A 24,918-nucleotide genomic window follows, 5' to 3' on the forward strand; every position below is an offset into this window, starting at 1 on the left:
TCAGATGAATGAAAAACGAAGCAAGATCTTGTATATATACCCACTGGTACCGCCTACTGTCGTAAACTTTCCTCGGGGATTGGCTCTTAGTGGTGAGCTAAATTCGTCCACATTCCCACGCCGGCTACGCACGGTTTTACTATTACATTCATATGTGATCATTCATAAGCGTTTCATGACGTCATCCTCTCCACTGAGTTTGAAATTTCGACCTTAAAGTTGAAGTGATAATGACGCGATGTTTTTTGGGTGTTGCTGATGTGTTTTGTTTTTTAGATTGCGATACATCTTCTTAAGTTAAAACATTAATCCGTTGGAAATCTAAAAAGATAACAGTCACATCCCAAGACGTGTCTGCATATTGATGCGATGTTATGACCAGTATTAAAATTAAATTTAATATAAATTAAGAAGAGATGATAAATATCGGGAATGTGGTCACATCTATTTAAAACAAAAACCATCACTATTAGTATTAGAGACTAAACAAGATAACAGCTTTTGTAAATTTCTTTGATTTGGGACCTGACTTCTCTGCATCCATTACCGTTTTTTGTTTATCGATTAGCGGGAGGTGTTATATCCGTGGTGATACTACTGACGTGGTCATGTCGTCATTTTTGGAATAGAATACTTTTATAGTTAATGTGCATGTAATGCTACATTTCAGTCCATTTGTTGTAAATGTGAATGCAGCAAGCAATTGAATTTTTGATAAAGTATGTAGTAATACTAAAGTAAACGGCTAATACCTTAAATGTTTCGTTCACATTTTTGGTATTCTCCCACGCGTAAAGAAAAGGAACCGATTCTGCTTCTAATTATTTTGTTTATAGGGGATTCCTTGCAACCGACTCACTATTAACCCGAGGAGCCCGGAAAACACGCTAAAATTAGACCTGCACATACCGGGTAAGAGTGCGGGGTAGCTCACGAGCAAGGAGTCTCACATTTCTATGCGCTCATCTCTGCTTTATTAAACAGTTTTTATAGTAGAATGGGAGTTCAAAGTGCTGTTCTCTGTTGCCGTGCCCGATGGCTGCAATGATGTGTTCATTCATGACAGAGAAATAAAGAATTTTTCAGTACCCCGCGGGAGGTCTTGACTAACAATTCAGGAACCGTTACCCTAGTTTCTCTGACTCACCCCGCTGCGTGCAGCCTGCTTATCTCTGGCTCCAAGGATTTATATTTAGAAAGAAGATTAGTTTTTAAAATCTATGCCTTCTCACCCAGTTAAACTTGTACCACCTAATATGCGAGTGATAAACTAGGCTAGTCGGTAAATATGTTTACCTGCGTGATTTTGTAATGACAAAACTGGTTTAAACTGGTCAGGGTTAGGATTCCGTGAGAGCACTATGAAAATATTTAAGACATCGCGCATGTAGTCCAATAATGCGAAGGTCAGAGTGAGTATCCAGAGGGGGTGCAAAGATAGCGACCGCTCTCCAAAATTTAAATACATGACATACCGTTATTGGGACTTTAAAAGGCTGAGATTCTATCTCAAATCCAGTTGAGTTTTCAAACTACCCAGTAGTTGACAACCGATATTTACATGATATAAAACTATCTATAGAAATAAAGTTGTTTCTTTGAGTTGTTTTTCAACCGTAGAAACTTTTAAATATTTTTGATTTGAATTAACTTCCAAAAAAAAAGCGCACTATCCTGGAAATTAATTGGGTAGCGGCCTCTCCCCATGATTACCTCGTGTAGCGCGCACGTGTGAGTGTGTGTGATTATTTATTTTTATATTTTCACGTGTTTTGGCCAATCGAGAGGCAACAATATTATATAACTGGGACGTGGGAGGTTGTAATTAGTGAAAGAGTGTGATGTGCATAGATGGAAAACACTGTGTATAAGAAAATCATGGATGAAAAACAAAATGAATAGAGTCTATACAAGTAAGTGACAGGAAATAATGTGTACAAAATACGCGTATGAAAAAAAAAAAGTGTTAGGAAAACAAAAAGTGTATATTCGGGGGGGGGGGGGGGCGGACACTGTTAAAAATATATATTTTCTATTTAAATTATATAAATTTCATTTCATTCGAGGGGGGGGGGGGGGATTTTTTCGGGGGGGGGGGAGGTTTGCCACACACGAAGAGATGCCTGGAAGAAACTCTGTTCCTGTTCCTTGTTGAACTTAGAAACTGAACTAGGCTAAATTTAAGTGCTTCTCGTCCTCACCAAGTTCGCGGGGGCGCGATAATGCGGTCACATTTATTACTAATTTGCTGGCACTGAAAAACAAACTAATTTCAAACGGTAGAACCCATTTTCAAGTAAAGTTATTAATACATTACCACATTCGATTCGTCGAGAGATGACTCACCAACATACTTTATTAAAATAACAGGCTGGGGATGGGGACTTTATCGAATTCCTGCAGATAACAGTTTTTATCAAGACTTGCCCAAAGTTATTTCTTCTTTCTGCGTGGTGGTAAAGTTTCATAATTGTTTGTTTTTTTCATATGTACTGAAGGTAACTGTAGTTAGCAGTCGGATTGTAGCTAACAAACGGAACAGAATTACACATTTGTAGGTATGATACAGTTAATTTGTCTCTACTCCACTGCTCGCCCAGTTGGTAATTACTGTCCACCGCCCACCCAGATGGATGTTCCCCCAGATTCTAAGCGGGTTTGAATCTTTAAAAAGTTGAGTTTTTAAAAAATCAAAACGAACGGAATAAACATTAGTTTACACGATGTAACCACAATTAAAAGTTGTTTTTAAAATAGTCTTCAAAATCCAACTCAACTAGAATACCACACTGCATCTCCAAACGATATAAAAACATTGAAAGATCACTTTTGATTTTCTTCGCTGCATTCTATCGACAAAACATCTTTGAAAATGATTCCCTTATTGTCTAGTCATGGTATTGGGTCACCCATAAACGAGGTTACGCGTTTTTTACGATTTTTACCTCCCCCCTCACCTCCGCCATACACCCCCCCCCACTAAAATGACGTCACGCCTCAGCCTACAACCCACTTAAAAAAATGCAGTTAAATTAAGATATTCCTCAAAAATCTTATTTATTTTAATCAATGTCTATTACAATTTATTAAAACTGTTTCCTAAAAAGTGAAAGAAAGGGTAAAATTCGTTTTCTAACGTTGCTTTTTTTATAATGCAAAAGTGTGATGTCACACCATCTGACCCCCTTTCCCCCTTCCCCGTCATCACACAGCGTCACAAAGTTACGCCCCCCCCTTCCCCACTACGAGTGTGACGTCATTTATGGACAAACTCTATGCTTGGAACCCGTTCATTTGTCACCTTGAACAATATAATAATGTCTTGTATTAATGAAACCCCTATATTTTAGAACAAAAGGCCTATATCAGTTTCATTTTTAGAAATTAAAAATATATACGTTCACCCAACAACTGTTTTTTTTTAAATTGGTTAATCGTCTAAACACAGCAGCATAGGAAAAATAACAAATAAAATAATATATCTAAATGAGCCAACACTTTAAATTAGGGATGAGACACTTGGACACACACTTATGATATAACCCCTTTTTCCTTCTTTGTACATTTGTATTTACAGCCATACTTGTTTACATAAATAGATGCACTCTAGATTAAAGATGCTGAACAGACTGCTCACTGTCTAGCAAGCTATAGGAGACGTCTCGCCCCATACTTGACAATCAAAAATGTAATTTCGTAGCTACGTGGGAGCGAATGTGTTTGCAGTCTAAATGATAGCTTGGCTAAACATTGTCAACTTCAAAGGAAGACTTTAAATGGCGTTTATAATGTTGGACGAACAATTCTTATAATAAAATAAAATAAATACGACCACTGCACCCCCACACCACTGCACTGCTGCACCCCCACCCCCACACCACTGCACTGCTGCACCCCCCACGACCCATTGCTGCGACCCCCCCCCACACACGACTACCACTGCACCCCACCCCCCACGACCACTGCAATGGTGCACCCCCCCACCACCAAGACCACTGCACTGCTGCACCCCCCACGACCCATTGCTGCGACCCCCCCCACACGACCACCACTGCACCCCACCCCCACGACCACTGCAATGGTGCACCCCCCCCCCCCACCACCAAGACCACTGCACTGCTGCACCCCCCACGATCCATTGCTGCGACCCCCCCCCCCCACACGACCACCACTGCACCCCACCCCCCACGACCACTGCAATGGTGCGACCCCCCACGACCACTGCAATGGTGCGACCCCCCACGACCACTGCAATGGTGCGACCCCCCCCCCCCCACCACGACCACTGCACTGCTGCGACACCTACCACTGACTGCTGCGACCCCCCCCCCCACGACCACTGCTGCACGCCCCTCCCCACACGTGCACTGAACTGCTGCAACCCCCAGCCACCACCACTGCATTGCTGCGACCTCCCCCCCCCCCCCACTGCACTGCTGCACCCCCCCCTACTGCACTACTGCGACCCCCAGCCACCACCACTACACGCCCCCCCAAGACCACTGCTGCACCCCCCCCCCCCCCCCTACTGCACTGCTGCAACACACCCACCACCACTGCACTATTGCGAACTCCCTACCACTGCATTGAACTGCTATGCTGGCCCCATATATAGTCATTAAATTTAACCCCTATCAACATTATCACCACTGAACTGGTATCCACAATTAGATATCTTTAACCTATTATCATCTGTACCTCTTCCCACTAAGGATTCGAACCTACACCAGTAAGAAATACTAGCCCTACAAGCCAATATCTAGTAGCCTCAGCTAATTCGCTTCACACAACTACATCAAAATTTACTATCATAAGTTATTATCTGGGACATCAACATTATGCCTCAATATGCAGTTGATATGTATGTTGTTCAACAAAAATAATTGAGTTGTAGCTAAAAATCTATTCTAACAATCTCATTAAATAAGGTAAATATTTTTATAACAAGTTTGAGACTTCATTATTAATGTTATACTGTTATTCTATAATTGAGATACATTTTTTTAGAGCAAAATGATACATGTAAGTATTAAAATTTAACAATCATACACAGCCATATTCAAATCCACATTTAAAATCAATGAGTGTGTAAATGTGTAAAAGTGTAAGTGTGGGAGTGTATAATTGTGTGAATGTGTAAATGCATAAGTGTGTACGTATTTTAGTTAGTAAGTGTATAAGTATTTTAGTAAGTGTGTAAATGTGTAAGCATGGTGTGTAAAAGTGTGAACGTGTATAAGAAAGTGTGTAAACGTCTAAGTGTATAAATGTGTACTTGTATAAGTGTGAAAATATGTGTAAGTAAGTAAGTGTGTTAGTTTGTAAGTGTCTATATTGGTAATTGTGTAACTTCGTGAGTGTGTATAGTGTGTGAGTGGGTAATTCTGTACGTGTGTGGGTGTGTGAGTGTGTACATGTATACATGTGTAACTGTGAACGTGTATAAGTGTGTACGTAAGTAATTGAGTAATGGTGTAAATTTGTAATTATGTAAGTGTGTATGCGTAAGTGTGTACGTGTGTGTGTAAAAGCGTAAGTGTGAAAATGTGAAAGTGTATAATTCTGTGAATGTGTAAGTGTATAAGTATTTTAGTTAGTAAGTGTGTAAATGTAAGTATGTTGTGTAAGTGTGTAAATGTTTAAGTGTAAAAATGTATAATAAAGTAAAGGTGTAGGTGTGTAAGTTTTTAAGTGTATAAGTGTGTGATTATTATGTCAATGTGTGAGTGTGTAAGTATGTAATTTCTTGAGTGTGTATACGTGTAATAGTGTATAAGTTTAAGCACGAGTATGAAAATAGTGAGTGTGTCAGTGTGTACTAGTGTTAATTTATTTGTGCGTGTGTCAGTGCGTACGTATGTAAGTTTGTAGGTGTGAAAGTAGGTATTGTGTAAGTGAATGTGTAATTGAGTAAATTTGTAATGGTGTAAGTTTAAGAGTTTAAAGGCCTTAGAGTGTAATTTTTGTTTGTTGTATTTCGTTTCAGAGGAGTCATACACTCACGTCTTTTATATTCTAAAACTATTAACTGAGTTGTTTCCCTTATGAAAAGAAACTATAATTAATATAATATTCTCTGAAATTAGTATTGCCACTGTAATGATTGCTCCCTTTATGTATTGAATTATATCTCTTCTGCAAAAGAAATAAAACGATTTAAAGTAATCAAATGGCTTGCATAATTTACTGTGATATCATGCCCATATAAGTAGAAGTGGTTCTAATCAGGGCCAGAGTTGGTGGAGAACCTAACATTTATAATGTATCTTAGAGTTGATACATGGTAACAAATTACCAGTACAATTTATGATTGCCAGATAACAATGATGTTGTGACACTGTAAGAAAGGCTGTAAAACCGTAACTTTACATACCATGCCTTTGAACCTATGCTAGGCACACATACACATATAAGAACGCAAACAATGAGCACTTTCAGCAATGTTTAATGTTTTAAGAAGCATGCTATAAATACAAAATAAAGACTGGCAGTCAAGTCTGAGATGATTTAGGACTATCTTCAATTATAAATACATTTTTAACTAACTGGCCTCAGTTGTTGTCAGTAATGATGTAAGAATATTCTTTGCTTATCATGTTGCTTATCATTAAAAGTAATGTTGACATGTTGCATCATTGGCCTGTAAGGAATGCTTCATATTTAAAACAATTCAATCCATATGAAAATATAATCTAGTACAAAAAACTATTAAATATCATCGTCATTTCAATATGAATTTAGTGTAATTTCATGAAAAAAAAAATATATATATAATTTAGTTTACAATAAATTAAATATCATTCATGTCATTCTCTTACATTACAATAACTTGAATCAAAAATGAAATCCTGACACTCCTAGTATTACAATAGCATAGATGTAACTTTCATTCCTGCCATTCTCTAACATTACAATAATTCAAATAAACATTGCATCCCTGGCACTCCTAACACATTACAGTGAGTTCAAATAAAACTACATTCATATCAATCTTTTGATGATAAATTCAACTTACACTTTCTCTCTTACAGTAGAAAACAAATTATATGAAATACATGAACTGCTTTTAGAGATCATATTTAAAAAAATTGTTTTTAATATGAAACATTCCTTTCTCTAAAATTGCATAGACAAATTTGCAAAATGACTCCTCAAACAAAATATAGCATAAAAAATAGGGAAGGATTTCAAGTAAAACTACCTAATTATTTACGACCAGTAAAAACAATTAACTTATTACACATAACATAAAGAGAGGACTACATATATACACAACTCTCTCACCTCCCCAATCCCACCCTTAACACCCCCACCAATCCCGACATGGGCATGCTGGTTTCTATATGGTATAGGCTTTACCAGTAGATGTGTTGGAACCTGCCCCTCCGCTGACTTGGTGTTGACAGAGCTGTGGACCTGTCGGCTGTACCCATTGTATCATACCAGACGTTAGCCCTAATTCCTAGCACAGGTCAGTGTCGATAATGCATCACATAAAGTTGTGAATATTGCATTATCTTTCCTAAATCTTTGATGAAAGTGCATAATTATGAAAGGTCGCTTCATTAGTTCAGAGACTAATCAGCATTTGCTTCTACTAAAGGTGCCCCATAAACTTTTTAGTTATAGCTGCTTGACAAATTAAGAACACTAAAATATCTTAACAAGAAAATAGGAAATTATAAAACACTATTTTTTTAGCCCAGCTTGTTAGAAACAATTCTTGACTTGGAAAAAAAATAAATGTATATTTTCCTAAATCATATGGGGCTGTCTCAGATTGTCATTTCTGAGAAATGGTAGAAAATACATTCACTATAACCTATTGATAATTATAAGTCATACTGTACATCTTTAGGAATTTCCTTTTTTTTAAATATAGAAATTCTGTGCAAGTGTGGCCTGAATAATGAAAACGGCTGACAGAGATTAAACTTAATTTTAGATGTATCTAACATTCATGCCCTAATGTAGATACACCTTGAATCAGGTAATAACTCAGTTATAAATAATTGTAGAGGTTTTTTTTTATATTTTAAGGAATTTTCTTTTTTCTAAATTCTGTGCAAGTGTGGCCTGAATAATGAAAACGGCTGACAGAGATTAAACTCAATTTTAGATGTATCTAACATTCATGCCCTAATGTAGATACACCTTGAATCAGGTAATAACTCTGTTATAAATAATTGTAGAGGGTTTTTTTTTATATTTTAAGGAATTTTCATTTTTCTGAAAACTGGTTTGATAATATAGACTGTTTAGTGTCAGTGCTGCCTGAAAAATATAGTTGTCTTCAGCATCCCTAAATGCCTTCACAACTAAAGGCCATGAAAACAGCTGATTAAACTTAACTTTAGACGTTTCTAGCATTCCTCCCCTAATGCCAGAAATATCAAAAGTCAGGTTGTGGACAGTCTATACTATTTAGTACCATTACTATTATATTTATATATTTCTTTTCTTAAAAATTATGATTTCTTATAAATTTTACAGGTTGACTATTTTTCTTTCTATTAAAACAAGCTAGAGAGCCACTGGTCCCTATTCTTTTACTAACAAATACAGTGTAAATGGAACAATCGCTACCACATTGCCAAAGAGAATAAACTACTCTTTATATTGAAAAAGGCCTTAAAGGACAAAGGTTTTTTCTTTAGTTTATGTCCAGTTCTCACCGGATTTAAATATTACATCATGTCTGCAAGTCAAGAATATTACTTGTTAAAAGTTTTACATTTAGTTAACTAAATACTTTGATGATGTTAGCAACATTAACACCACAACAAGCCCCTGGTTCCTTTCCCTTTCCTAAAAGAGCCTATGTTTCTATTTGTGCATTGTAACAGGAAAAAAAATAAGTGAAACAGCTTGCACATTACTAATGAAACGACCTGTTTACAATCAGGCACTCTGCTTACATAGACAAGGAAACTGCAATATTCACAAACATATGACACATTATCCAGACTGACAAGGCTAGGGTTCAGGCATTATCTGGTAATCAACAATGGGCCAGCCGAGCAGGCCACAGATGTCAACACACTCGCAGCGGAGGTTGGCAGGCGGCCTGCTCTATTGAGCAGACCTCTCCAACTGTTCATCTCCCTGGTGTGCCACCATTACCAGCTGCCCCCTCTTCCACACCCACCTTCCGTCAGGATAACCCTCCCCTGACCCACAAAAACCATACTCTGCATCCCCACCATCCATCCAATAGAAAGAACAATGACAGTGAAACAAAAGAAAAACAAAAGGTGTAATAAGTTAATTGTATATCACCCACCAGATCCTACCCCTTTAAAACATAACTAAATTTTACTTGAATTCCCTCCCTTTACAAAAATAAATAAATAAATACTATTACATTTTCCAAATATTAATCTTGAACATCCAGAAGTTTGTTGAGATCCTGGCTTCTGCTTGAAAATGTCTTTTCTTGAAGATTTCACACAGGTGCTGTTGTTGACTGTAATTTTAAGTAACAGATGTTCAATATTATCTTTTTTAAAGTTAGCTAGTTTAAAATTAAAGTTCAAAGCTAATTCTCAAACACAAAAAGTAGTAAAATATACCTTGATTAAAGAGCCTCTTGAGGAAGGTTAAGAGTGTTATTTCATTGTTGACATTCTGTTTATTTTCACAGTTTTTTAAAACTTGAACATCCAGAAGAGGGTTGAAATCCTGGCTTCATCTTGAAATTGTCTTTTCTTGAAGATTTCACACACGTGTTTTATAGACTGAAATTTAAAATAACAGATGTTCAATTTCTTTTTTAAAGGTAGCAAGTTTAAAACTAAAACTCAGAGCTAGTTCTCAAAAAGAAAGTAATAAAACATACCTTGATTAAAGAGCCCCTTGGGTTGAGGAAGGTTAAGAATGTTATTTCATAATCGTCTGGATGATTGCTGACATTCTGTTTATGGACACAATTTTTAAAACTTGAACATCCAGAAGAGGGTTGAAAATGTCTTTTCTTGAAGATTTCACACATGTGTTTTTTGTAGACTGTAATTTAAAGCAACAAATGTTTTACAATCTATTTTTACATCAATTCTCAACATCCAGCTGATATTTTATTTTTAAATGTCCTTTACTAATGTGAAATCTGGTGCATTTTTGTTTTAAAATAAAAAATAAAATAAAATAAAAAAGATTTAAATTAAACAATTTAAAATTGCCCTCATATTTTAGAAAATAAAAACCTTTTAACATACCTAAAAATTAATACACATCGTGGAATTTGGAAATAAATCAATCTACTGATGGACTTCAGTGACCTGCTAGGATGTAATTTTATGTCTGCAGGGGAAAAAACTCATACATGATTAGAAAAATACATAAGGTAACTAAAACCTAACCAGAAGGATCTGGCTGATGTTTGACAATGTCTTTATCGTGAACTTGTTACCACTCATTGCTGAGGATTGAAATGTAAAAAAAAAAAATTAACAACAATCTGTAGAAATGTCATAACAAAAGATTACTGTTCTAATAAAATTGATTTTGAAATAAAAGGCCTACATTTTGAAGAAAAAATATGGGTTTCTCAATAAATTTACTGTTGAACTTCGTTGAAGACTCAGTTGGACTCGTGTACTTGAGAGTCTTGATGGCTTAATGAATTACTTCTGGTTGATGTGCAAGACAAAAGGATACATGTTGTTAATTATAAACATACTATTTAAAAAATAAATAAATGAAACACATCAGAATATAACTTTAGCTTTAAGACTAAACTTTTACAAATAATTTTAAAATATAGACAGCAACTGAAAAATTAATGCTTGAAAAAAATATATTAAAAGGTTTGCATAGGCCTACCTAAAAATCATGGGCATCTCAAAAGGTGTGGAAAAGAAACTGCTGTTGGACTTTGCTGATGATGTTTGCCAGAAGTGCCACCCCCCCCCCCCCCACCCCACCCCAAACTTAATCTATGTCCATAAAATGCTACCCAAGTTTACACTAACTGTCAGCCACCAACTCAGTAGAATTGCGGATAGGTTGTCCATGTCTTTAAGCTTTTCCACTTAAGTAAGTGACCAAGTTAGTGCCAAGCTTTAAGTTTCTCCACTGAACAATGTGTCAACCACAAAATGTTATCTCAAAAAGTTGTCGAAGCCCTTGAGTTTTTCACATAAGTGGGTCACAAAGTCAGTAGATGCACAAAATGCTTGCCCTAAAATACCCATTCCTTTTCACAAACATCCTTATCTATCGATGAACTGTAATATCTTGCCTGAAACATATGCAGGAATACACTAAAAAACCAACAAAGAAAACAAAGGAACTTGTAAGCCTACTTTTGGATTAGTTATTAGATCTAGATATCTAGATCTAGATAACAATTTTATTTAAGTTTAGTATAGATCTAGATTCTACTACAGGATAGATTAGGCCCTACTGTAATATTGTAGGCTTAAAGAAGGTATAAAGACCAGGGAGGTCTCTCTTCTTGTACGATAAGACGAGCCTAAGGCCTAAATGTTAAAAGTTAGTACAATGTTAATAACACACGCTACTGTTCTAATAATACTAAATGACAAGTGAGTAGGTAGATCTAGATCTAGATAAATCTATATATTATATAATATCCGATAGGCCTATAGAATTATAATTTCTCCTATTAGGCCCTAAGCCTAATAATATAATATAGGGCCTAAGTTGTATAAGCTTAATAAATACCTTCATCTTGATATTGAACTGAAGCCAAGCAGCTGTTGAAGATATCTAAAACTATTCTAGATCTAGAGTCTAGATCTAGAATCTAGATCTAGATTTAGAATCTACTTTAAATCGGGCGCCAACACTGTAGTGAGTATTTACTCAATCACACATCAACATAATTAATAGGGGCCTAGGCCTAGCCTAAGCTAGCCAATGTGTTTTAGTCTGTCACGTGATGTAAACAAACAGATAACTCAGCAGGGTAGGTGCCGGCTGTGTGAATGTTTTCTTTTTTTGACAGCTAAAGCCTAGATCAAACCGTTAGAGTATCACAGTGTCCCTTCAGTCATAGATCTAGTTGGCACAAACTTGAAGTCATAATGAAACTGCATGGGACCCAGAATTTCATATCACAAGCTTGACGAGAAATGCAAAAATTCGGTAAGTAAGTAGACTTTAGTAGACTCTAAGTCTAGTTACTTAGTTACTCACTCTAGTACTACTGTAGTCTAGTCAGGAAAAGACTAGATCTAGATCTAGATCTAGATTCGAGATCTATGAACAAGCAAGTAGCTAGATCTAGATTCTAGATCTAGATTCTAGATCTAGATTCTAGATCTAGAATGTTAATCTAGTTTAGTAGTTCAGTGGCGTAGGCAGGGGGGGGTTAGGGGGGGTCATAACCCCCCCCATAGACCCCTCGGTATATATAAAAAGTATGAGGGGGGGGGGTGCAAATCGAAAGTTTGAGGGGGGGGGGGTGCAAATCGAAAGTTTGAGGGGGGGGGGTGCAAATCGAAAGTTTGAGGGGGGGGGTGCAAATCGAAAGTTTGAGGGGGGGGTGCAAATCGAAAGTTTGAGGGGGGGTGCAAATCGAAAGTTTGAGGGGGGGGGGTGCAAATCGAAAGTTTGAGGGGGGGGGGTGCAAATCGAAAGTTTGTCCCCGGGTAAAAATTGGAACCCCCCCCTTGAGACGATCCTGGCTACGCCACTGTAGTAGTTACTACTAGAGTTAGATCTAGTTATCACAAAGAAAAAATCTCTGTGATCTTAGACTACTTTATTTTTTATAGGCCTAACTATTATTATTATTACTATTAGGTCTAGTAGTATTAGGCATTAGGCATATCAGGGCCTAATTGTTAATATTGTGCACACTTCCTCCATAATATATAATATGTATTCTTTAGCCTAATAATTAGATTTTTAAATTAAAATAAAACAGTCTAGACTGACTGAAAGGTGATTGTTTATATTATTGTTTTGAGTTTATATTAAATATTTGCAACAAGCCCACCGGTTGGTTGAGGCCACACGGGGACGTTCTGACCGGGATTCAAAGGGACCACTCGAAATATCATCCTACTTTAACTATAGTCTATACTTTTATACTAATGATATTGCCCTGCCTTGCCAATGTTTTTAATTTAAACTAGTCTAGTTGTGCATACTTCCTGCCCCAAGTTGTATGTAGACCTGGTTAAAAATTACTGGTGTCTTAACAGATCTCATTTTGAACTTCTTTAATAATAGAATATGCCTCCATTGACAAATGTTAAAATAAAACATCCTATAAGCCTACACTATAGGCCATTGGATCTATATTAAAGTTGCTGTGCCTTAAGTTATTTAACATGTTGTGCATACTTCCTCCCTAAGTTGTATGCAGGACTTGTTAATAATTATTTCTGTCCAATGGACATCTGAAAATTTCTCTTTATTATAGCCTCCTTTTTAGACAATCTGTAGGCTATTATATTTTAATTGTTGTGCATTGCCAATATGATTTTAACCTTCATTGCATGCTTCCTTAATTTCCTCCTAAGTTGCACATGTAACTCGTTAAAAATTACTGTTTTTGCAAATGGATTTTATTTAACAATGTCCCTTATATTGAAATTGCTCTGCCCTGTCAATGTTTTTAACTTCTTGCAGAACTGGTTAAAAATGGCCTGTGACTAAGTGGACTTCATTTGATAATATGTCTCTCTCATACACTGTTTAAAAAGATTATCAGCTTATAGTCCATTATATTGAAAATGAAATTGCTCGGCTCTTGCCAATATGTTTTAACACGTTGTGCATACTTCCTCCCTAAGTTGTATGCAGAACTGGTTAAAAATGGCTGGTGACTAAGTGGACTTCATTTGATATTATGTCTCTCTCATACACTGTTTAAAAAGAACATCAGCGTATAGTCCATTGTCTTAAAAATGAAATTGCTCTGGCTGTTGCCAATATGTTTTAACTGGTTGTGCATACTTCCTCCCTAAGTTGTATGCAGAACTGGTTAAAAATGGTTGGTGACTAAGTGGACTTCATTTGATATTATGTCTCTCTCATACACTGTTTAAAAAGAACATCAGATTATAGTCCATTGTATTAAAAATGAAATTGCTCGGCTGTTGCCAATATGTTTTAACTCATTGTGCATACTTCCTCCCTAAGTTGTATGCAGAACTGGTTAAAAATGGTTGGTGACTAAGTGGACTTCATTTGATATGTCTCTCTCATACACTGTTTAAAAAGAACATCAGCTTAAAGTCCATTGTATTAAAAATGAAATTGCTAGGCTGTTGCCAATATGTTTTAACTCATTGTGCATAGAGATCTCATTTGGCATGTCATCTTTGGTGCCTACATTTCCTTATTTGCCTACACAGATGATATAAAACAGCCTATAGTTTATTATTTTAAAATTAAAATTGCACTTCCTTTGTTGATATATTCCAAATTAAATCTTCCCATTGAAACATGACATTGTATTGTTGGATGGGATTTCCTTCAGTCCTACGTAATTTATTATTATGTAACAACATATAAAAAAATGTAGTATTTCTTAGATCCATGTACACAGCTGCTAGGCCCATGGTTTTCTTCCATTAATTAATTAAATCATGTAAGAATTTTAACGGACTTTAATAAAACATGGACAAAAATATACACATTGACCAATTTGAATTTCTCGTTTGGATTTTTTTAACCTTAATTTTTTGAAAATGGTTCTGAAATGTAGGACTATCTAAGGTTTTCATTTCTAAAATTGTCAAAAATGTAAAGATGTATTGTAATAGGCAAGGGCAAAATAATGGTGATAAGTAAATATATTTTTAAAAGCCAAAAATAATATAGACATTAAAAACAGGTTTGCACTGACTAAATTCACTACAGATAAAATAATTTAGATTTTATGTTTGAAGGCAGGTAATAAAAGATTTCACCAGTTTCACATTTGACAAAATCCATTGGAAAAAATATATTTTGTCTTTCATGATTTCAACTTATTTTTTTTTGGCAATTAGTGTGCATTGCCATTAATCCAGCTATAATTAGTTGACTTTCTATCAGTTATGCATAAATTATTGTCATTTGGTGTAAATCAAACCATTTTCTTACTAGTCAAATACTTTCTTTTAAAGCTTTTTGTGGTGTCTTTTAGTACTTAAATACCCAGTTGTCTTTAATGTTTTGCCTTTCACAATATGTATTTGTATATTGGCCTCCTCTGAAGAGGATATGATTGGCTCAGTGCACTCTCAATCCACAATTAAAAGGTTCTCCAGCTTGTGAATCAGTAAGCTGCAAATCCTTTTCATGTCAATTTATTATTTTCTTCCTCCTATTTGATGCCTTTGAGATCTCAATCAACTTCAGAGCTTCATAAGCCTACATGGTGTTTAATATAATTCCTTTTCTAGAAATTCCATCTTTAAAACTATTAGTTGGTGGACCACAGCATGAGTTATATTTTCCTTAATCCTATTTTGAATGTGCAAGTAAATAGAAAAGATATTGTCAAAACCTTTCTCACCAGTAGGGTCACTGTCACATTCTGTACCCAGTTTAGGCAACTACTACAGTCTACTAGCTAGGCTAGTATGAAATACATTATTAATTATTAAGAAAGTCTGTAAAGTATTATACCTGTAGAGTGTGTCTGAGAGGGATTAGTTTCTGCAATCAAATGATCTGTCTCTGTAGTGGAAGACTACACTCTGACTTGCAATGGTCAGGCTAGTCTTAAACATGTTCATACATGGTTAAGAAATTTGTATTAATTTAAGTGTTTTATTGAGGTATGTATATTCAGGTAACAGGTGTGTTTGAGAGGGATTAGCCGAAAACTAAGTTGAAGACTACACTCTGACTTGCAATGGTCAGGCTAGTCTAAAACATTTATTAAATGATTAAGAAAGTTTTATTATGTCTTATGAGTATGATAGAGCAGATAACAGTTTTAGGTTTTTAATTTTACAATGAATTAATCAAATGTTGCCTTTCTGTTTCTAGTGTACAGGCTGATTGGTGAACCCTAGAGAAAACATTAACTTGCAGTGGTCAGTCTAGTATGACAACCATAGACTACATTCTGATATACAATGATCAGGCTAGTCTATATAAAGGGTTAAAAAAATGTAACTAATGCTATATATATTCACATGACAGATAGTAATTAAAATTTATTTTTCTAGCCATTAAGTGGTCTCAAATTTGAATCTATTTCTTTTAACTTCTTGTGTAAATTACATTTCAAGAACCACAAAATGCACAATTCTTTCATAAAACTGTAACGGGCAACAATTTGTTCTGTTTAATGGAATTTCAGTCCACCTCCCTAATTCTTCAGTTATCTTTTTAAAATACTTGCTCAATTTAGAAAGTTTTGTTTTGAATTCATCGCACATTCATCATATTGTGGCCAGTCAAACACTGCTTTCTTTCTTCATTCTTAAATGTAATATTTGAATTGGTTTCCTCCAAAACACTGTGGCCCATTGAGTTAAATACCATGAGCTTTTCCTTTTTCTAGTCTTAAATTGCTTGTGAGGATAAACTTTGAAAATTATTTCATAATAAGGCATAATAAAGTACTTGTACAAACACTGAAATATTGTTTAAATTTAGTATTTGTTTTATGGCTTTTAAAAATGTATGCATTAGTAATAAAAGTTGATAGTTCAAAAATTTTTGTTTGAACAAAAAATCTCTCCACTTGTCAAATAAGAATATTTACAGCGAAAAATTATGAAATATCAGGAGGCGACTTTGCTCAGAGACTTATTAATATTTAGTGTGGAGGCTTTCTTGATTATAGTATCACAGCTGTTTCAAAGTAATAAATTATTTTTTAAAATCTTCTGCTGCAAATTAAATTCCATCACAAACTCTGGTTTTGTAGAAGTTATTTATATGGGTCTGGTGGCTGCTCCATGGATTTAATAATATAAATTCCCTATCGACCCCATTGAGGTTAAAAAGCATAAAATAGCATGGCCATACAACTAAGAACAATGCCTAAAATAGCTGACAATTTAGTTATAAAAAGACACCTGGTCTACAGGGTCACATAGTTCCATTTGATAGAGCTTTAAATGTCAAAATTTCTCTTAGCTTTGATTACATTTATTTTTATTTCATTTCTGAAACTATAAAAACACTTTTCTTAAAAAAATTAACCAAAATGAACAACTCCCCTAAATGATTAACCAAAAAGAACTGCATAATAGGCTTTCTACTAGAATGCTTACTCATATAAAAGAATTCACTAAATAACATTTAGACATTTTTTTTCTCCATCTACCCTATTATTAAATTTGGTGCAGAGAGCATTTCTCTTCCCTCTCAATGCTGAAAGGGACAGAATATATTGACCCAAAATAATATGTAGGCTATTGTTTAAAGCCTTGCAAAGCTTAAGGCTGCTTATTTTCTAGCTTTAGTTTTGGCTTAGGTCAATTTAAGACATTTTATGGTCTTTTATTGTCAATTCTTAAATTTTATTTATATGTTCTAGACAATTTTATTGTTTTTATTTTCAGTAAATTTATATATTGTTACCTCAAGAGCTCCATAGTGCAAGGAAGTAGAGTCCATGTTGAAGTAGAGTTCATCTGTTTCTATAACCTTGGCATATGAAAAGATTGTGTGAGAGTTTTTCATCACTGTCAGAAAATCCTTTAATGCATTTTTCCAGAGTAATTTGTTTGCAAATTTATTACAGTTAAAAGGAGAAATAATTTCTCTGGAGAAATGCTGTTGATGGCCATAGTGCAAGGAAGTAGAGTCCATGTTGAAGTAGAGTTCATCCGTTTCTATAACCTTGGCATATGAAAAGATTTTGTGGCCAGCACAATTTTTTGCAATCTTATTCTCTTTGACTTTTTTTTTATCGCAGGGGTTGGACTACAGTTATGAGCCAGGAAACCGTACTTGAGACCATACCTGACCATGCAATCCCATAAAGCTGAACCAATAAGGAGTTGCTGTGTAGGAACTCTTCTTTGTCCTGACCACTTTGTTATAGGAACATTATACTGTATTCAAGTAGGTTTCCTTTATTTTTTCTTTACAATCTAATGTATTTGTTGTTTCTACATATTTACATTTTAAAAGCCTTTTGAAGACTCAAAGAGAAAAAATCAGTTTCTAATGGTAAAGAGTTTTTCATCACTGTCAGAAAATCCTTTAATGCATTTTTCCAGAGTAATTTGTTTGCAAATTTATTACAGTTAAAAGGAGAAATAATTTCTCTGGATAAATGCTGTTGATGGCCTTTACCCCAAACACCTTCACCACCTGCCCGTCTAGAGTTCAAAGCATTGTACAGGTACATAATGTTTAATTTGTAGTGTCTGATATTTTTGCTATTGATGAGTAAATTTAAAATTTCTATTGTTCAATGGATAAAATAATTTTAGTGTGCACATTAATGTGTTGAAGACAATATCTAAAATTTTCACATTTTATGCTTAACATTTATGTCATTTGTATTTTAGAAAAGAGTGTGATCTACTGATGAACCAGTCCACATTGAGTACATTGTGATTACCCTTCTAGTGTGTTGATGTCTACCTAGTCATTGTTTATGACAATTGCCAACCATTAGGACACGGCCAATTCCATTAATGTTGATGATTAATATTGTTAATGTGTCATAAAATTCACTCACAATATTTGTGCTCATTTAGTTATATAGAAGCTTAATTTAAGTCTGATTTAAAATTTAAATGACGCATCTAGCTTAAGCATAGCTGCTCTATTGAGTTTGTTAAGAATGTATGTCTGACCTTATAAAAATAACTGTTCAGCAATTGCTTCTTTACTTGGGTAATATTTCCACTAGGTTCACTTTAGTCATATTGTCTCTAACATGCAGTCTTTTAAATACAGAATGTATTGGCCTTAAGACACTGCTGTTCCTTCATTTAGTTCATAATTGTTAATAATTGTTTTGAAATGTAATAAAAGAAAATAAAAAGAAAAGAAAAAAAAATTCTCTTGCATTTTATTCTTTAATAAGTTTTGTTAAAATGTATACTGATTTTGTATATTTTTGTTTAATGTTAGGAGAGGTTCAGCCTTGTGAAATCAAACGAAAACCCCAAAAAAGCAACCTTAATTTTAAAGTAATTTGTTCTATAACATTGCTCAAATTTTAAATTGTTCATATCTCAAAGCAATTTTCTCCAGTGAAATTATTTAAAATGCTATTAATCCATTCTATAATATGATGCCATTCTAACTGAGAATATAGTCCAGTTAACATTTTATATTTTTTGAGCTCACTGAAGATTGCAACAATGGGGGGTAGAGAGGATAAGAGTAGGAGCTCTACTACATTTATTTGTCACTAAGGGTAATTTAGCTTAAACGCTAAGTTGGTTCTTTTTTTCATCTCATTCACGGTGTGGCAAAAATAAGTTAGTCAAGCTTCAATTAAATTGGGTGAACTGTAAAAAAAAACAACACACACTCACTTGACTACTCTAATGTGGTGTAATTTATCATAATTAGTTAATTAACATGGTAAATTTTAACATAATGAAACTTAATAACCAATTATTTTTAAGGTGATTTCCACAAATATACTTACAATGTTATATAAAAGTACTATTGATTTATTTTAAGAAAGTGATTTTTAAAATTTCATTTCAATCATCTGAAAAATATAGTATTTTCTAACGAGTTTTATTTTTGGAAGAAAAAATAAATTTAAATTTTTAAGAAGGGATATAACTTTACCAAAACTGTAGAATAAAATGTTGTAATTGTTATTTCCCATTTGACCATTGTTTCAATTTACAAGATGGAGAAAGTTTGTCGATTGATTCTTTTTTAAATATCTTTAAAAAGCTAATTTATTTATTTAAATGAGCTTTCATTTCTGATCTGTATGTATATAACTATATATATATATATATATATATATATATATATATATATATATATATATATATATATATATATATATATATATATATATATATATATATATATATATATATATATATATAAAACTATAATTTATAACTAAAATTATTCAGCTGTCTGTCTTTCCAGTCAATCTTCGGAAGAAAGCTGCTTCACTCTTTTAAAACTAGTGACTAAAATATTATAACGGTTATTTCCCTTTTAATCGCAAATGCAATTTTTTTTTTTTTAAATTGATGTTGCCAAAAATGTTTCTGATGGTTAAACCTGCTGAAGTTATATTTTAAGGAAAAGATAAAAAAACAAATGGTAGCTGCAAATGTATTCTATTATAAATTTGTTTTAGAAAGGTGTATCGAATGACTATTTATTTTCTATTTACTTATTTTAAATTAGATAGCTCAAATCAAATAATAAAGTTATATACAATCGTGATTGTTTAAATAATGCCAAATAACAATTGTTTATTGTTATTAAAGAATAAAGATATGCATTTTAATGGTTTTTTAAACGAAATTTTGGAAAAGGGTAACGAACTCCATCAAAATCAAAGAATAAAGTTACTTCACGGCTACCTCCCCTTAAGTAGTTTTTTAAAACGCATGTCTTACTTAATTAAAAAAAAAAAATTAGAATGAGCTTTTTCATCAATTAGGGCCAATGAGACCTACCTAGTCACGGAAAACGCTACATATTACAGTATTTGATAATAACAAAACGAAAAATCAGAAAAACGTATTAAAAAGGTGTATATAAAAAGGTCTATAATAAGGTATATATATATAAATATAGGCCTACACACACACACACACACACATATATATATATATAAATATATATATATATACATATATATATATATATATATATATATATATATATATATATATATATATATATATATATATATATAGGCCTATATATATATATATATATATATATATATATATATATACATATATATATATATATACATATATATATATATATATATATATATATATATATATATATATATATATATATATATATATATATATATATATATATATATATATATATATATATATATATATGTGTTAGAATAGCAAATTATCGGAAATAAAAATTGTACCCATTGGAATGCGACATGGATAATTAGTTGACCTTAGTGGAAAGATGGTAATAGTGACAGTCTAAAGATGGCGAGAGGGGTTAAAAGCGATACAAAAATATAAAAATGAATTAACTATAATTTTATCGCTTGGTATATTTTTAAAAAGATGTTTTCAAAAAAATTGTTTGATTACATAGACTTTTCATGCATATTACACTAAGTGAGAAACATTTTATAAACTCTGTATTTTGGTTATTTAAATAGTGTATACATTCTAAACTAGATCTTAGTAGAGGAAAGATCGGGAGATTAAATATAAGGGTGGAGGGGGTGTTAATGTGCTGGAATGTGGAATCTGGGAAGAAAAGTCGAAACGACGGAAGAAAAATCATGGTATGAAATGAGACAAATAAAAATGGAGGTTAGATGATTGAATGAAGAAGGACGAGGGGGGAGGGGGGAAGAAAGGGGAAATTAATTTCAAAGGAGTTAGGAATAGAGTGAATAGAATAAGGAACATGAAGGGCGGGGGGGGGGCGTTATTGATCACACTCACCCCGAATCTCAATCTCTTCAGAAGCAAACTCATGCTCATATTCATTTCACCCTCCCCCTAACACTCCCCCTCCCCCTAACACTCACCCTCACACTTACACTAACATTACCACTCTCAATCTCACTCACACTTACATTTGTTACATTTACAATAACGTTAACACTAATACTATCGCTAATCCCGACATCAAACACTAGCACTAAAACTAACATTTACATTTGATACAATTCATGCCAAATATTCCTCCCATAATCTTTGCTCACTCAGTCCTATCTCTTTTTCACAATGTTTCGCACTCTCACATCTCTCCACGCTTTCCTTCAACACATGTCAACTCAGTGCTCCCCAACACCTCACACTATAAGACCCTCATTTTACACAGGTCTACACGTCACTCTTCAAAACTTTGAGAAAATACATTCTTAAAAACCATCCATACGTGGTCTTTTTGTATAATTTAGTTTATCAATAACCTAATCAACTTTTTGACAATAGTCTTTGCCCAAGTGAATTGATTTATGTAAGAGCACGATGACAAATTGTAACAATCTTCGGCCACTTTGACCTATCGTAGCTTAAATGACCAGGATTTGACCCGTTTACCACAGTTTTGACCCCGGTGAGTTGTTTTAATTCATGACATGAAACCGACAACAACAAGCTCGGAACGCGGTGACCTATCTCGGCTTAAATGAATAGGATTTGACCTAAGTTCACCACAGTCTTGACCCAAATGAGTAGTTTTGAATAAATGACCGTGAAACCAACGACAACAATCTTGGACCGCTGTGACCTTTCTCGGATTCAATAAATAAGATTTGACCCAAGTTCTCCGCAGTCTTGACCTCGATGAGTAGTTTTCAAAACCTGACATCAAACCAACAACATTACTTGACCTTGCATTAAGTGCACGTAAACCTATTGGAAATAAGGGAAAATAACTTTTAATTCGTTCATGTTGGGTTAAAACGAAAAAAATTAATTAAAATTAATCTGGCATCCATATGCAAATTGCTAATAAGCGGATTAGAGGGATTGCTACATCAACACAAAACACTAACACTAGAACTGACAGTAACACTAAAGCTATCACTATCACCAACACCAACAGTAACACTCACACTAGCATTCACATTCAAACTCACACTCACACTCAAATTAAACTTTACACTCATATCTAAAAAATTACACTCACACTCACAAACATTAAAACTAACACTAGCACTAACACTTACTCTTACGCTCAAACTTACGATTATACTCACACACACACACTAATTAACTCACATTCACATGGTGGCGTAGGGGTTGGTGTTGGGGGAAAGAGGAGGTATCGTCCTTAACGACCATCTGATAGTGTTTTAAAACAAATATTTTCAGGGACAGCATTGGTACTGTCGAATTCACAAATTATGAATTACTGAAAAGTAGAAAATAAAAGAACTAAATAGCGACGTACTTAACTTCACACTCTCACTTACACTACCATTTTCATTCATACTGAAAAACTCACACTCACACTCACATTGACATTGACATTGGCATTGACACTAACACTAACACTAACACTAACGCTGACGCTGACGCTGACGCTGACGCCGACGCCGACGCCGACGCCGACGCCGACGCCGACGCCGACGCCAACGCTAACACTAACACTAACACTAACACTAACACTAACGTACACGCGTAGTTTTGAATAAATGACCGTGAAACCAACGACAACAATCTTGGACCGCTGTGACCTTTCTCGGATTCAATAAATAAGATTTGACCCAAGTTCTCCGCAGTCTTGAACTCGATGAGTAGTTTTCAAAACCTGACATCAAACCAACAACATTACTTGACCTTGCATTAAGTGCACGTAAACCTATTGGAAATAAGGGAAAATAACTTTTAATCCTTCATGTTGGGTTAAAACGAAAAAAATTAATAAAAATTAATCTGGCATCCATATGCAAATTGCTAATAAGCGGATTAGAGGGATTGCTACATCAACACAAAACACTAACACTAGAACTTACAGTAACACTAAAGCTATCACTATCACCAACACCAACACTAACACTCACACTAGCATTCACATTCAAACTCTAACACTAACGCTGACGCTGACGCTGACGCTGACGCCGACGCCAACGCCAACGCCAACGCCAACGCTAACACTAACACTAACACTAACGTACACGCGCACGTGCACACTCACACTCACACTCACACTCACACTCACACTCACACTCACACTCACACTCACACTCACACTCACACTCACTCTCACTCTCTCTCACACTCACACTCACACTCACACTCACATTAACATTATAACGCTCTGACATAAAATCAAAACCATTACTTGACCTTGTATTACTTTAACATAAGTACACGTAATCCTATTAGAAAAAAAAGGAAAAATAATCTTTTATCCGTTCATGTTGGGATAGCTAAAGCCTCAACAGTGTAAATGAAATAATTAAATAATATTAATTTGACATTCAATAGCGGATTAGCGTATAAAAAGGTTGTCTATATTAAACGAAACACTAACACTAGCACTAGCACTAGCACTTACACTTACACTTACACTTACACTTACACTCACACTCACACTTACACTCACACTCACACTCACACTCACACTCACACTCACACCCACACTCACTCTTTCACTCACACTCACACTCACATTAACATTATAACGCTCTTACTAACGCTTACACGAACACTAACTCTGACATTTACTGACACTAATATTAACATAAACACTAACACACTGGCACTTTTACTCGCACTCAGACTCGCACTGAAACTAAAACTAACACGATAACAAACATTTACGCTAACACTATCATTTGATACAATTAGTGCCAAGTTTTCCTTCCACACTCTTCCCTCACTCAGTCACACCTTTTATTTAGCCAGCTCACACTTGACTATACCACCTCTCCACTCTTTCCTTCAACACGTGTCACCTCAGTGCTCCCCTCATCTCGTACTTCCACAGTTTGACTAATCACCATCGCACACTCTCCAAAACTTCAAATTTGGCCCTTCCACACCCTTCAAACTTTGATTAAACTTTGAGAAAATACATTCTTAACAACCAGCCATATGTTCTCTTTTGGTACGGTTTATTCCAAGTGAAACTGTATTATGTAAGAACACGATGACAAATTGTAACAATCTTCGGCCACTTTGACCTATCGTAGCTTAAATGACCAGGATTTGACCCTAGTTTACCACTGTTTTAACCCCGGTGAGTTGTTTTAATACATGACATGAAACCAACAACAACAATCTCAGACCACGGTGACCTGTCTCGGCTTAAATGAATAGGATTTGACCCAAGTTAACCACAGTCTTGACCCAGATGAGTAGTTTTCAAAACAAA

General features: G+C 34.5%; 2 long non-coding RNA genes across 4 annotated transcripts in view; one reads left to right on the forward strand and one right to left on the reverse strand.

Moving 5' to 3' along the window:
* Positions 1-6,429: 6,429 nt before the first annotated feature.
* On the reverse strand, positions 6,430-10,907 carry LOC131930923 (uncharacterized). Its single transcript, XR_009384205.1, has 6 exons — positions 10,822-10,907; positions 10,522-10,628; positions 10,215-10,417; positions 9,839-10,005; positions 9,573-9,737; positions 6,430-9,466 (listed from the first exon to the last, which is right to left on the reverse strand). It is a non-coding gene; the product is annotated as an uncharacterized LOC131930923 (long non-coding RNA).
* A 1,013-nt stretch (positions 10,908-11,920) lies between these two features.
* The window catches only part of LOC131930903 (uncharacterized), a 55,527-nt gene continuing 42,529 nt past the window's right edge, over positions 11,921-24,918 (forward strand). Inside the window, exons 1-4 of one of the 3 annotated variants that reach the window (XR_009384191.1) lie at positions 11,980-12,108; positions 17,843-17,991; positions 18,177-18,274; positions 18,444-18,904. This is a non-coding gene — a long non-coding RNA (uncharacterized LOC131930903). Of the gene's footprint in view, positions 12,109-17,842; positions 17,992-18,176; positions 18,275-18,443; positions 18,905-24,918 lie in introns of those variants that run through there. The other 2 variants (XR_009384190.1, XR_009384193.1) reach the window with 2 other exon arrangements.

Source organism: Physella acuta, unplaced genomic scaffold (genome assembly GCF_028476545.2).
Source record: "Physella acuta isolate Inbredline_101_S28 unplaced genomic scaffold, ASM2847654v3 ptg001865l, whole genome shotgun sequence".
NCBI lineage: Eukaryota > Metazoa > Mollusca > Gastropoda > Physidae > Physella > Physella acuta.